Source organism: Eulemur rufifrons, chromosome 8 (assembly GCF_041146395.1).
Source record: "Eulemur rufifrons isolate Redbay chromosome 8, OSU_ERuf_1, whole genome shotgun sequence".
Taxonomy (NCBI): Eukaryota; Metazoa; Chordata; class Mammalia; order Primates; family Lemuridae; genus Eulemur; species Eulemur rufifrons.
The window spans coordinates 93,576,543-93,588,183 of NC_090990.1; positions in this window are offsets into that span (position 1 = coordinate 93,576,543).

The following is an 11,641-nucleotide window of genomic DNA, read 5'->3' on the forward strand; positions in this document are numbered from 1 at the left end:
AGTGGTTTTTAGGCTTGCAAGACTTCTGAACGGAAGAAGTGCGAGAGGCATATACAGGAAGGCGTACATTTACTTAATGAAAGCAACTATAGTGGGATGCATTGGAGAATTGCTAAAGTCTGAGATTGGAAGAAGTGTGACCTTCCTGTCAAACACACTTGAGAAAGAAGTCATCACGTAGGACGGGGAGAGCTCCCAGCAGTAAGGAGTCATGTATAGGGACGCTTAAACTAACTTAGAGCGAGCAACTAGCAGGTGGTGCTCTGTAGGCTGGCTAAACGCTAGAATGGAGGAAGTGCCAGACGGTCTTCTATATTAACGCTTACATTCACTGAGAGAAAGAGACTATGTTGGGCGCTTTGTTACACTGGTAAACTCTGAGATTGGAAGAAGTGTGAGAGTCTCCTGTCCAACGCACTTAAGAAAGAAGTCATTATGTAGGAAGAGGAGAGTTCTCGGCTAGAAAGGGAGGAGGCTTTCTATGTATGGGAACGCTTACATTCACTTCAAGAAACTATCGGGGGGTAATTTGTAGTTAAACTCTAGAAGAACTGTGAGAGTCCTATATAGGAAGGCTTGCATTCACTTAGGGAAAGCAAGTACGAAGAAGGAGTGGTTTGTAGGCTTGCTAAACTCTAGTGTTGACGAAATGCGAGAGTCCTATAGAGGGACGTTAACCTTCAGTTAGTGAGAGCAACTCTCGGGGAGGGGGGTGGTATTTAGGCTTGCTGAACTCTAGATTGGAAGACATGTCCGAGTTATCCAGGAAGGCTTACAATAACTTAGCTAGAAAGCCAGTATCGGCGGTCGCCTTGTAGGCTTGCTAAACTCTAGTTTCCAGGAAGGGCAAGAGTCATATAGAGGATGACTTAAATTCACTCAGTGAAAGCAACTGTCGCGGGCTGCCTTTTAGGGTGGCTAAACTCTAGTTGGAAAGAAGTGTGAGAGTCATATATAGGAATTCTTACCTTGACTTAGTGAAAGCACCTATGGAGCGGTGGCTTGTCGTCTTGCTGAACTCCAGTTTGGAAGATGTGCGAGAGTATGTATTCATAGGGATATTTACAGCCACTTAGAGAAAGTAGCTCTCAGGGCTGGTGCGCAGGGTTACAAAACTACATTCAAAGAAGGACAAGAAAAATATACGGGGGAGGCTTACATTCGGGTAGAGAAAGCAACTCTCGTGGGGTGTATTGCCAGATGGCTAAACGTTGAGATTGGAACAAGTGTGAGTTTCTTGTGAATCACACTGAAGGATGAAGTCACTATGTAAAAGCTGGATACTTCTTAGCCAGACGGGAGTCACGATAGGAACACATACACTGACTGAGAGAAAGCAATTGTTGGGTGGTGGGTTGTAGGTTTGCTAAAGTCCAGTTTGGAAGAAGTGCGAGAATCCTTTATAGGAATGCTTCCATTCACTTCCAGAAAGCAGCGATCAGCGGTGGTTTGCAGGATTGCTACACCGCAGTTTGCAAGAAGTGCGAGAGTCCTGCATAGCAATGCTTAAATTCCCTTAGAGAAAGCAACTGTCGGCGGGTGATTTTTAGGCTTTCTAGCCTCTGGTTTGGATGAAGTGTGAGACATACATGGGAACGCTTACATTCCCTTCCAGAAAGCAAGTGTCGCGGAGTGGTTTTTAGGCTTGCAAGACTTCTGAACGGAAGAAGTGCGAGAGGCATATACAGGAAGGCGTACATTTACTTAATGAAAGCAACTATAGTGGGATGCATTGGAGAATTGCTAAAGTCTGAGATTGGAAGAAGTGTGACCTTCCTGTCAAACACACTTGAGAAAGAAGTCATCACGTAGGACGGGGAGAGCTCCCAGCAGTAAGGAGTCATGTATAGGGACGCTTAAACTAACTTAGAGCGAGCAACTAGCAGGTGGTGCTCTGTAGGCTGGCTAAACGCTAGAATGGAGGAAGTGCCAGACGGTCTTGTATATTAACGCTTACATTCACTGAGAGAAAGAGACTGTGTTGGGCGCTTTGTTACACTGGTAAACTCTGAGATTGGAAGAAGTGTGAGAGTTTCCTGTCCAACGCACTTAAGAAAGAAGTCATTATGTAGGAAGAGGAGAGTTCTCGGCTAGAAAGGGAGGAGGCTTTCTATGTATGGGAACGCTTACATTCACTTCAAGAAACTATCGGGGGGTAATTTGTAGTTAAACTCTAGAAGAACTGTGAGAGTCCTATATAGGAAGGCTTGCATTCACTTAGGGAAAGCAAGTACGAAGAAGGAGTGGTTTGTAGGCTTGCTAAACTCTAGTGTTGACGAAATGCGAGAGTCCTATAGAGGGACGTTAACCTTCAGTTAGTGAGAGCAACTCTCGGGGAGGGGGGTGGTATTTAGGCTTGCTGAACTCTAGTTTGGAAGACATGTCCGAGTTATCCAGGAAGGCTTACAATCACTTAGCTAGAAAGCCAGTATCGGCGGTCGCCTTGTAGGCTTGCTAAACTCTAGTTTCCAGGAAGGGCAAGAGTCATATAGAGGATCACTTAAATTCACTCAGTGAAAGCAACTGTCGCAGGCTGCCTTTTAGGGTGGCTAAACTCTAGTTGGAAGGAAGTGTGAGAGTCATATATAGGAATTCTTACCTTGACTTAGTGAAAGCACCTATGGAGCGGTGGCTTGTCATCTTGCTGAACTCCAGTTTGGAAGATGTGCGAGAGTATGTATTCATAGGGATATTTACAGCCACTTAGAGAAAGTAGCTCTCAGGGCTGGTGCGCAGGGTTACAAAACTACATTCAAAGAAGGACAAGAAAAATATACGGGGGAGGCTTACATTCGGGTAGAGAAAGCAACTCTCGTGGGGTGTATTGCCAGATGGCTAAACGTTGAGATTGGAACAAGTGTGAGTTTCTTGTGAATCACACTGAAGGATGAAGTCACTATGTAAAAGCTGGATACTTCTTAGCCAGACGGGAGTCACGATAGGAACACATACACTGACTGAGAGAAAGCAATTGTTGGGTGGTGGGTTGTAGGTTTGCTAAAGTCCAGTTTGGAAGAAGTGCGAGAATCCTTTATAGGAATGCTTACATTCACTTCCAGAAAGCAGCGATCAGCGGTGGTTTGCAGGATTGCTACACCGCAGTTTGCAAGAAGTGCGAGAGTCGTGCATAGCAATGCTTATATTCCCTTAGAGAAAGCAACTGTCGGCGGGTGATTTTTAGGCTTTCTAGCCTCTGGTTTGGATGAAGTGTGAGACATACATGGGAACGCTTACATTCCCTTCCAGAAAGCAAGTGTCGCGGAGTGGTTTTTAGGCTTGCAAGACTTCTGAACGGAAGAAGTGCGAGAGGCATATACAGGAAGGCGTACATTTACTTAATGAAAGCAACTATAGTGGGATGCATTGGAGAATTGCTAAAGTCTGAGATTGGAAGAAGTGTGACCTTCCTGTCAAACACACTTGAGAAAGAAGTCATCACGTAGGACGGGGAGAGCTCCCAGCAGTAAGGAGTCAAGTATAGGGACGCTTAAACTAACTTAGAGCGAGCAACTAGCAGGTGGTGCTCTGTAGGCTGGCTAAACGCTAGAATGGAGGAAGTGCCAGACGGTCTTCTATATTAACGCTTACATTCACTGAGAGAGAGAGACTATGTTGGGCGCTTTGTTACACTGGTAAACTCTGAGATTGGAAGAAGTGTGAGAGTTTCCTGTCCAACGAACTTAAGAAAGAAGTCATTATGTAGGAAGAGGAGAGTTCTCGGCTAGAAAGGGAGGAGGCTTTCTATGTATGGGAACGCTTACATTCACTTCAAGAAACTATCGGGGGGTAATTTGTAGTTAAACTCTAGAAGAACTGTGAGAGTCCTATATAGGAAGGCTTGCATTCACTTAGGGAAAGCAAGTACGAAGAAGGAGTGGTTTGTAGGCTTGCTAAACTCTAGTGTTGACGAAATGCGAGAGTCCTATAGAGGGACGTTAACCTTCAGTTAGTGAGAGCAACTCTCGGGGAGGGGGGTGGTATTTAGGCTTGCTGAACTCTAGTTTGGAAGACATGTCCGAGTTATCCAGGAAGGCTTACAATCACTTAGCTAGAAAGCCAGTATCGGCGGTCGCCTTGTAGGCTTGCTAAACTCTAGTTTCCAGGAAGGGCAAGAGTCATATAGAGGATCACTTAAATTCACTCAGTGAAAGCAACTGTCGCAGGCTGCCTTTTAGGGTGGCTAAACTCTAGTTGGAAGGAAGTGTGAGAGTCATATATAGGAATTCTTACCTTGACTTAGTGAAAGCACCTATGGAGCGGTGGCTTGTCGTCTTGCTGAACTCCAGTTTGGAAGATGTGCGAGAGTATGTATTCATAGGGATATTTACAGCCACTTAGAGAAAGTAGCTCTCAGGTCTGGTGCGCAGGGTTACAAAACTACATTCAAAGAAGGACAAGAAAAATATACGGGGGAGGCTTACATTCGGGTAGAGAAAGCAACTCTCGTGGGGTGTATTGCCAGATGGCTAAACGTTGAGATTGGAACAAGTGTGAGTTTCTTGTGAATCACACTGAAGGATGAAGTCACTATGTAAAAGCTGGATACTTCTTAGCCAGACGGGAGTCACGATAGGAACACATACACTGACTGAGAGAAAGCAATTGTTGGGTGGTGGGTTGTAGGTTTGCTAAAGTCCAGTTTGGAAGAAGTGCGAGAATCCTTTATAGGAATGCTTACATTCACTTCCAGAAAGCGGCGATCAGCGGTGGTTTGCAGGATTGCTACACCGCAGTTTGCAAGAAGTGCGAGAGTCGTGCATAGCAATGCTTAAATTCCCTTAGAGAAAGCAACTGTCGGCGGGTGATTTTTAGGCTTTCTAGCCTCTGGTTTGGATGAAGTGTGAGACATACATGGGAACGCTTACATTCCCTTCCAGAAAGCAAGTGTCGCGGAGTGGTTTTTAGGCTTGCAAGACTTCTGAACGGAAGAAGTGCGAGAGGCATATACAGGAAGGCGTACATTTACTTAATGAAAGCAACTATAGTGGGATGCATTGGAGAATTGCTAAAGTCTGAGATTGGAAGAAGTGTGACCTTCCTGTCAAACACACTTGAGAAAGAAGTCATCACGTAGGACGGGGAGAGCTCCCAGCAGTAAGGAGTCATGTATAGGGACGCTTAAACTAACTTAGAGCGAGCAACTAGCAGGTGATGCTCTGTAGGCTGGCTAAACGCTAGAATGGAGGAAGTGCCACACGGTCTTCTATATTAACACTTACATTCACTGAGAGAAAGAGACTATGTTGGGCGCTTTGTTACACTGGTAAACTCTGAGATTGGAAGAAGTGTGAGAGTTTCCTGTCCAACGCACTTAAGAAAGAAGTCATTATGTAGGAAGAGGAGAGTTCTCGGCTAGAAAGGGAGGAGGCTTTCTATGTATGGGAACGCTTACATTCACTTCAAGAAACTATCGGGGGGTAATTTGTAGTTAAACTCTAGAAGAACTGTGAGAGTCCTATATAGGAAGGCTTGCATTCACTTAGGGAAAGCAAGTACGAAGAAGGAGTGGTTTGTAGGCTTGCTAAACTCTAGTGTTGACGAAATGCGAGAGTCCTATAGAGGGACGTTAACCTTCAGTTAGTGAGAGCAACTCTCGGGGAGGGGGGTGGTATTTAGGCTTGCTGAACTCTAGTTTGGAAGACATGTCCGAGTTATCCAGGAAGGCTTACAATCACTTAGCTAGAAAGCCAGTATCGGCGGTCGCCTTGTAGGCTTGCTAAACTCTAGTTTCCAGGAAGGGCAAGAGTCATATAGAGGATCACTTAAATTCACTCAGTGAAAGCAACTGTCACGGGCTGCCTTTTAGGGTGGCTAAACTCTAGTTGGAAGGAAGTGTGAGAGTCATATATAGGAATTCTTACCTTGACTTAGTGAAAGCACCTATGGAGCGGTGGCTTGTCGTCTTGCTGAACTCCAGTTTGGAAGATGTGCGAGAGTATGTATTCATAGGGATATTTACAGCCACTTAGAGAAAGTAGCTCTCAGGGCTGGTGTGCAGGGTTACAAAACTACATTCAAAGAAGGACAAGAAAAATATACGGGGGAGGCTTACATTCGGGTAGAGAAAGCAACTCTCGTGGGGTGTATTGCCAGATGGCTAAACGTTGAGATTGGAACAAGTGTGAGTTTCTTGTGAATCACACTGAAGGATGAAGTCACTATGTAAAAGCTGGATACTTCTTAGCCAGACGGGAGTCACGATAGGAACACATACACTGACTGAGAGAAAGCAATTGTTGGGTGGTGGGTTGTAGGTTTGCTAAAGTCCAGTTTGGAAGAAGTGCGAGAATCCTTTATAGGAATGCTTACATTCACTTCCAGAAAGCAGCGATCAGCGGTGGTTTGCAGGATTGCTACACCGCAGTTTGCAAGAAGTGCGAGAGTCGTGCATAGCAATGCTTAAATTCCCTTAGAGAAAGCAACTGTCGGCGGGTGATTTTTAGGCTTTCTAGCCTCTGGTTTGGATGAAGTGTGAGACATACATGGGAACGCTTACATTCCCTTCCAGAGAGCAAGTGTCGCGGAGTGGTTTTTAGGCTTGCAAGACTTCTGAACGGAAGAAGTGCGAGAGGCATATACAGGAAGGCGTACATTTACTTAATGAAAGCAACTATAGTGGGATGCATTGGAGAATTGCTAAAGTCTGAGATTGGAAGAAGTGTGACCTTCCTGTCAAACACACTTGAGAAAGAAGTCATCACGTAGGACGGGGAGAGCTCCCAGCAGTAAGGAGTCATGTATAGGGACGCTTAAACTAACTTAGAGCGAGCAACTAGCAGGTGATGCTCTGTAGGCTGGCTAAACGCTAGAATGGAGGAAGTGCCAGACGGTCTTCTATATTAACGCTTACATTCACTGAGAGAAAGAGACTATGTTGGGCGCTTTGTTACACTGGTAAACTCTGAGATTGGAAGAAGTGTGAGAGTTTCCTGTCCAACGCACTTAAGAAAGAAGTCATTATGTAGGAAGAGGAGAGTTCTCGGCTAGAAAGGGAGGAGGCTTTCTATGTATGGGAACGCTTACATTCACTTCAAGAAACTATCGGGGGGTAATTTGTAGTTAAACTCTAGAAGAACTGTGAGAGTCCTATATAGGAAGGCTTGCATTCACTTAGGGAAAGCAAGTACGAAGAAGGAGTGGTTTGTAGGCTTGCTAAACTCTAGTGTTGACGAAATGCGAGAGTCCTATAGAGGGACGTTAACCTTCAGTTAGTGAGAGCAACTCTCGGGGAGGGGGGTGGTATTTAGGCTTGCTGAACTCTAGTTTGGAAGACATGTCCGAGTTATCCAGGAAGGCTTACAATCACTTAGCTAGAAAGCCAGTATCGGCGGTCGCCTTGTAGGCTTGCTAAACTCTAGTTTCCAGGAAGGGCAAGAGTCATATAGAGGATCACTTAAATTCACTCAGTGAAAGCAACTGTCGCAGGCTGCCTTTTAGGGTGGCTAAACTCTAGTTGGAAGGAAGTGTGAGAGTCATATATAGGAATTCTTACCTTGACTTAGTGAAAGCACCTATGGAGCGGTGGCTTGTCGTCTTGCTGAAGTCCAGTTTGGAAGATGTGCGAGAGTATGTATTCATAGGGATATTTACAGCCACTTAGAGAAAGTAGCTCTCAGGGCTGGTGCGCAGGGTTACAAAACTACATTCAAAGAAGGACAAGAAAAATATACGGGGGAGGCTTACATTCGGGTAGAGAAAGCAACTCTCGTGGGGTGTATTGCCAGATGGCTAAACGTTGAGATTGGAACAAGTGTGAGTTTCTTGTGAATCACACTGAAGGATGAAGTCACTATGTAAAAGCTGGATACTTCTTAGCCAGACGGGAGTCACGATAGGAACACATACACTGACTGAGAGAAAGCAATTGTTGGGTGGTGGGTTGTAGGTTTGCTAAAGTCCAGTTTGGAAGAAGTGCGAGAATCCTTTATAGGAATGCTTACATTCACTTCCAGAAAGCAGCGATCAGCGGTGGTTTGCAGGATTGCTACACCGCAGTTTGCAAGAAGTGCGAGAGTCATTCATAGCAATGCTTATATTCCCTTAGAGAAAGCAACTGTCGGCGGGTGATTTTTAGGCTTTCTAGCCTCTGGTTTGGATGAAGTGTGAGACATACATGGGAACGCTTACATTCCCTTCCAGAAAGCAAGTGTCGCGGAGTGGTTTTTAGGCTTGCAAGACTTCTGAACGGAAGAAGTGCGAGAGGCATATACAGGAAGGCGTACATTTACTTAATGAAAGCAACTATAGTGGGATGCATTGGAGAATTGCTAAAGTCTGAGATTGGAAGAAGTGTGACCTTCCTGTCAAACACACTTGAGAAAGAAGTCATCACGTAGGACGGGGAGAGCTCCCAGCAGTAAGGAGTCATGTATAGGGACGCTTAAACTAACTTAGAGCGAGCAACTAGCAGGTGGTGCTCTGTAGGCTGGCTAAACGCTAGAATGGAGGAAGTGCCAGACGGTCTTCTATATTAACGCTTACATTCACTGAGAGAAAGAGACTATGTTGGACGCTTTGTTACACTGGTAAACTCTGAGATTGGAGGAAGTGTGAGAGTTTCCTGTCCAACGCACTTAGGAAAGAAGTCATTATGTAGGAAGAGGAGAGTTCTCGGCTAGAAAGGGAGGAGGCTTTCTATGTATGGGAACGCTTACATTCACTTCAAGAAACTATCGGGGGGTAATTTGTAGTTAAACTCTAGAAGAACTGTGAGAGTCCTATATAGGAAGGCTTGCATTCACTTAGGGAAAGCAAGTACGAAGAAGGAGTGGTTTGTAGGCTTGCTAAACTCTAGTGTTGACGAAATGCGAGAGTCCTATAGAGGGACGTTAACCTTCAGTTAGTGAGAGCAACTCTCGGGGGGGGGGGGTGGTATTTAGGCTTGCTGAACTCTAGTTTGGAAGACATGTCCGAGTTATCCAGGAAGGCTTACAATCACTTAGCTAGAAAGCCAGTATCGGCGGTCGCCTTGTAGGCTTGCTAAACTCTAGTTTCCAGGAAGGGCAAGAGTCATATAGAGGATCACTTAAATTCACTCAGTGAAAGCAACTGTCGCGGGCTGCCTTTTAGGGTGGCTAAACTCTAGTTGGAAAGAAGTGTGAGAGTCATATATAGGAATTCTTACCTTGACTTAGTGAAAGCACCTATGGAGCGGTGGCTTGTCGTCTTGCTGAACTCCAGTTTGGAAGATGTGCGAGAGTATGTATTCATAGGGATATTTACAGCCACTTAGAGAAAGTAGCTCTCAGGGCTGGTGCGCAGGGTTACAAAACTACATTCAAAGAAGGACAAGAAAAATATACGGGGGAGGCTTACATTAGGGTAGAGAAAGCAACTCTCGTGTGGTGTATTGCCAGATGGCTAAACGTTGAGATTGGAACAAGTGTGAGTTTCTTGTGAATCACACTGAAGGATGAAGTCACTATGTAAAAGCTGGATACTTCTTAGCCAGACGGGAGTCACGATAGGAACACATACACTGACTGAGAGAAAGCAATTGTTGGGTGGTGGGTTGTAGGTTTGCTAAAGTCCAGTTTGGAAGAAGTGCGAGAATCCTTTATAGGAATGCTTACATTCACTTCCAGAAAGCAGCGATCAGCGGTGGTTTGCAGGATTGCTACACCGCAGTTTGCAAGAAGTGCGAGAGTCATTCATAGCAATGCTTAAATTCCCTTAGAGAAAGCAACTGTCGGCGGGTGATTTTTAGGCTTTCTAGCCTCTGGTTTGGATGAAGTGTGAGACATACATGGGAACGCTTACATTCCCTTCCAGAAAGCAAGTGTCGCGGAGTGGTTTTTAGGCTTGCAAGACTTCTGAACAGAAGAAGTGCGAGAGGCATATACAGGAAGGCGTACATTTACTTAATGAAAGCAACTATAGTGGGATGCATTGGAGAATTGCTAAAGTCTGAGATTGGAAGAAGTGTGACCTTCCTGTCAAACACACTTGAGAAAGAAGTCATCACGTAGGACGGGGAGAGCTCCCAGCAGTAAGGAGTCATGTATAGGGACGCTTAAACTAACTTAGAGCGAGCAACTAGCAGGTGGTGCTCTGTAGGCTGGCTAAACGCTAGAATGGAGGAAGTGCCAGACGGTCTTCTATATTAACGCTTACATTCACTGAGAGAAAGAGACTATGTTGGGCGCTTTGTTACACTGGTAAACTCTGAGATTGGAAGAAGTGTGAGAGTTTCCTGTCCAACGCACTTAAGAAAGAAGTCATTCTGTAGGAAGAGGAGAGTTCTCGGCTAGAAAGGGAGGAGGCTTTCTATGTATGGGAACGCTTACATTCACTTCAAGAAACTATCGGGGGGTAATTTGTAGTTAAACTCTAGAAGAACTGTGAGAGTCCTATATAGGAAGGCTTGCATTCACTTAGGGAAAGCAAGTACGAAGAAGGAGTGGTTTGTAGGCTTGCTAAACTCTAGTGTTGACGAAATGCGAGAGTCCTATAGAGGGACGTTAACCTTCAGTTAGTGAGAGCAACTCTCGGGGAGGGGGGTGGTATTTAGGCTTGCTGAACTCTAGATTGGAAGACATGTCCGAGTTATCCAGGAAGGCTTACAATAACTTAGCTAGAAAGCCAGTATCGGCGGTCGCCTTGTAGGCTTGCTAAACTCTAGTTTCCAGGAAGGGCAAGAGTCATATAGAGGATCACTTAAATTCACTCAGTGAAAGCAACTGTCGCGGGCTGCCTTTTAGGGTGGCTAAACTCTAGTTGGAAAGAAGTGTGAGAGTCATATATAGGAATTCTTACCTTGACTTAGTGAAAGCACCTATGGAGCGGTGGCTTGTCGTCTTGCTGAAGTCCAGTTTGGAAGATGTGCGAGAGTATGTATTCATAGGGATATTTACAGCCACTTAGAGAAAGTAGCTCTCAGGGCTGGTGCGCAGGGTTACAAAACTACATTCAAAGAAGGACAAGAAAAATATACGGGGGAGGCTTACATTCGGGTAGAGAAAGCAACTCTCGTGGGGTGTATTGCCAGATGGCTAAACGTTGAGATTGGAACAAGTGTGAGTTTCTTGTGAATCACACTGAAGGATGAAGTCACTATGTAAAAGCTGGATACTTCTTAGCCAGACGGGAGTCACGATAGGAACACATACACTGACTGAGAGAAAGCAATTGTTGGGTGGTGGGTTGTAGGTTTTCTAAAGTCCAGTTTGGAAGAAGTGCGAGAATCCTTTATAGGAATGCTTACATTCACTTCCAGAAAGCAGCGATCAGCGGTGGTTTGCAGGATTGCTACACCGCAGTTTGCAAGAAGTGCGAGAGTCGTGCATAGCAATGCTTAAATTCCCTTAGAGAAAGCAACTGTCGGCGGGTGATTTTTAGGCTTTCTAGCCTCTGGTTTGGATGAAGTGTGAGACATACATGGGAACGCTTACATTCCCTTCCAGAAAGCAAGTGTCGCGGAGTGGTTTTTAGGCTTGCAAGACTTCTGAACGGAAGAAGTGCGAGAGGCATATACAGGAAGGCGTACATTTACTTAATGAAAGCAACTATAGTGGGATGCATTGGAGAATTGCTAAAGTCTGAGATTGGAAGAAGTGTGACCTTCCTGTCAAACACACTTGAGAAAGAAGTCATCACGTAGGACGGGGAGAGCTCCCAGCAGTAAGGAGTCATGTATAGGGAC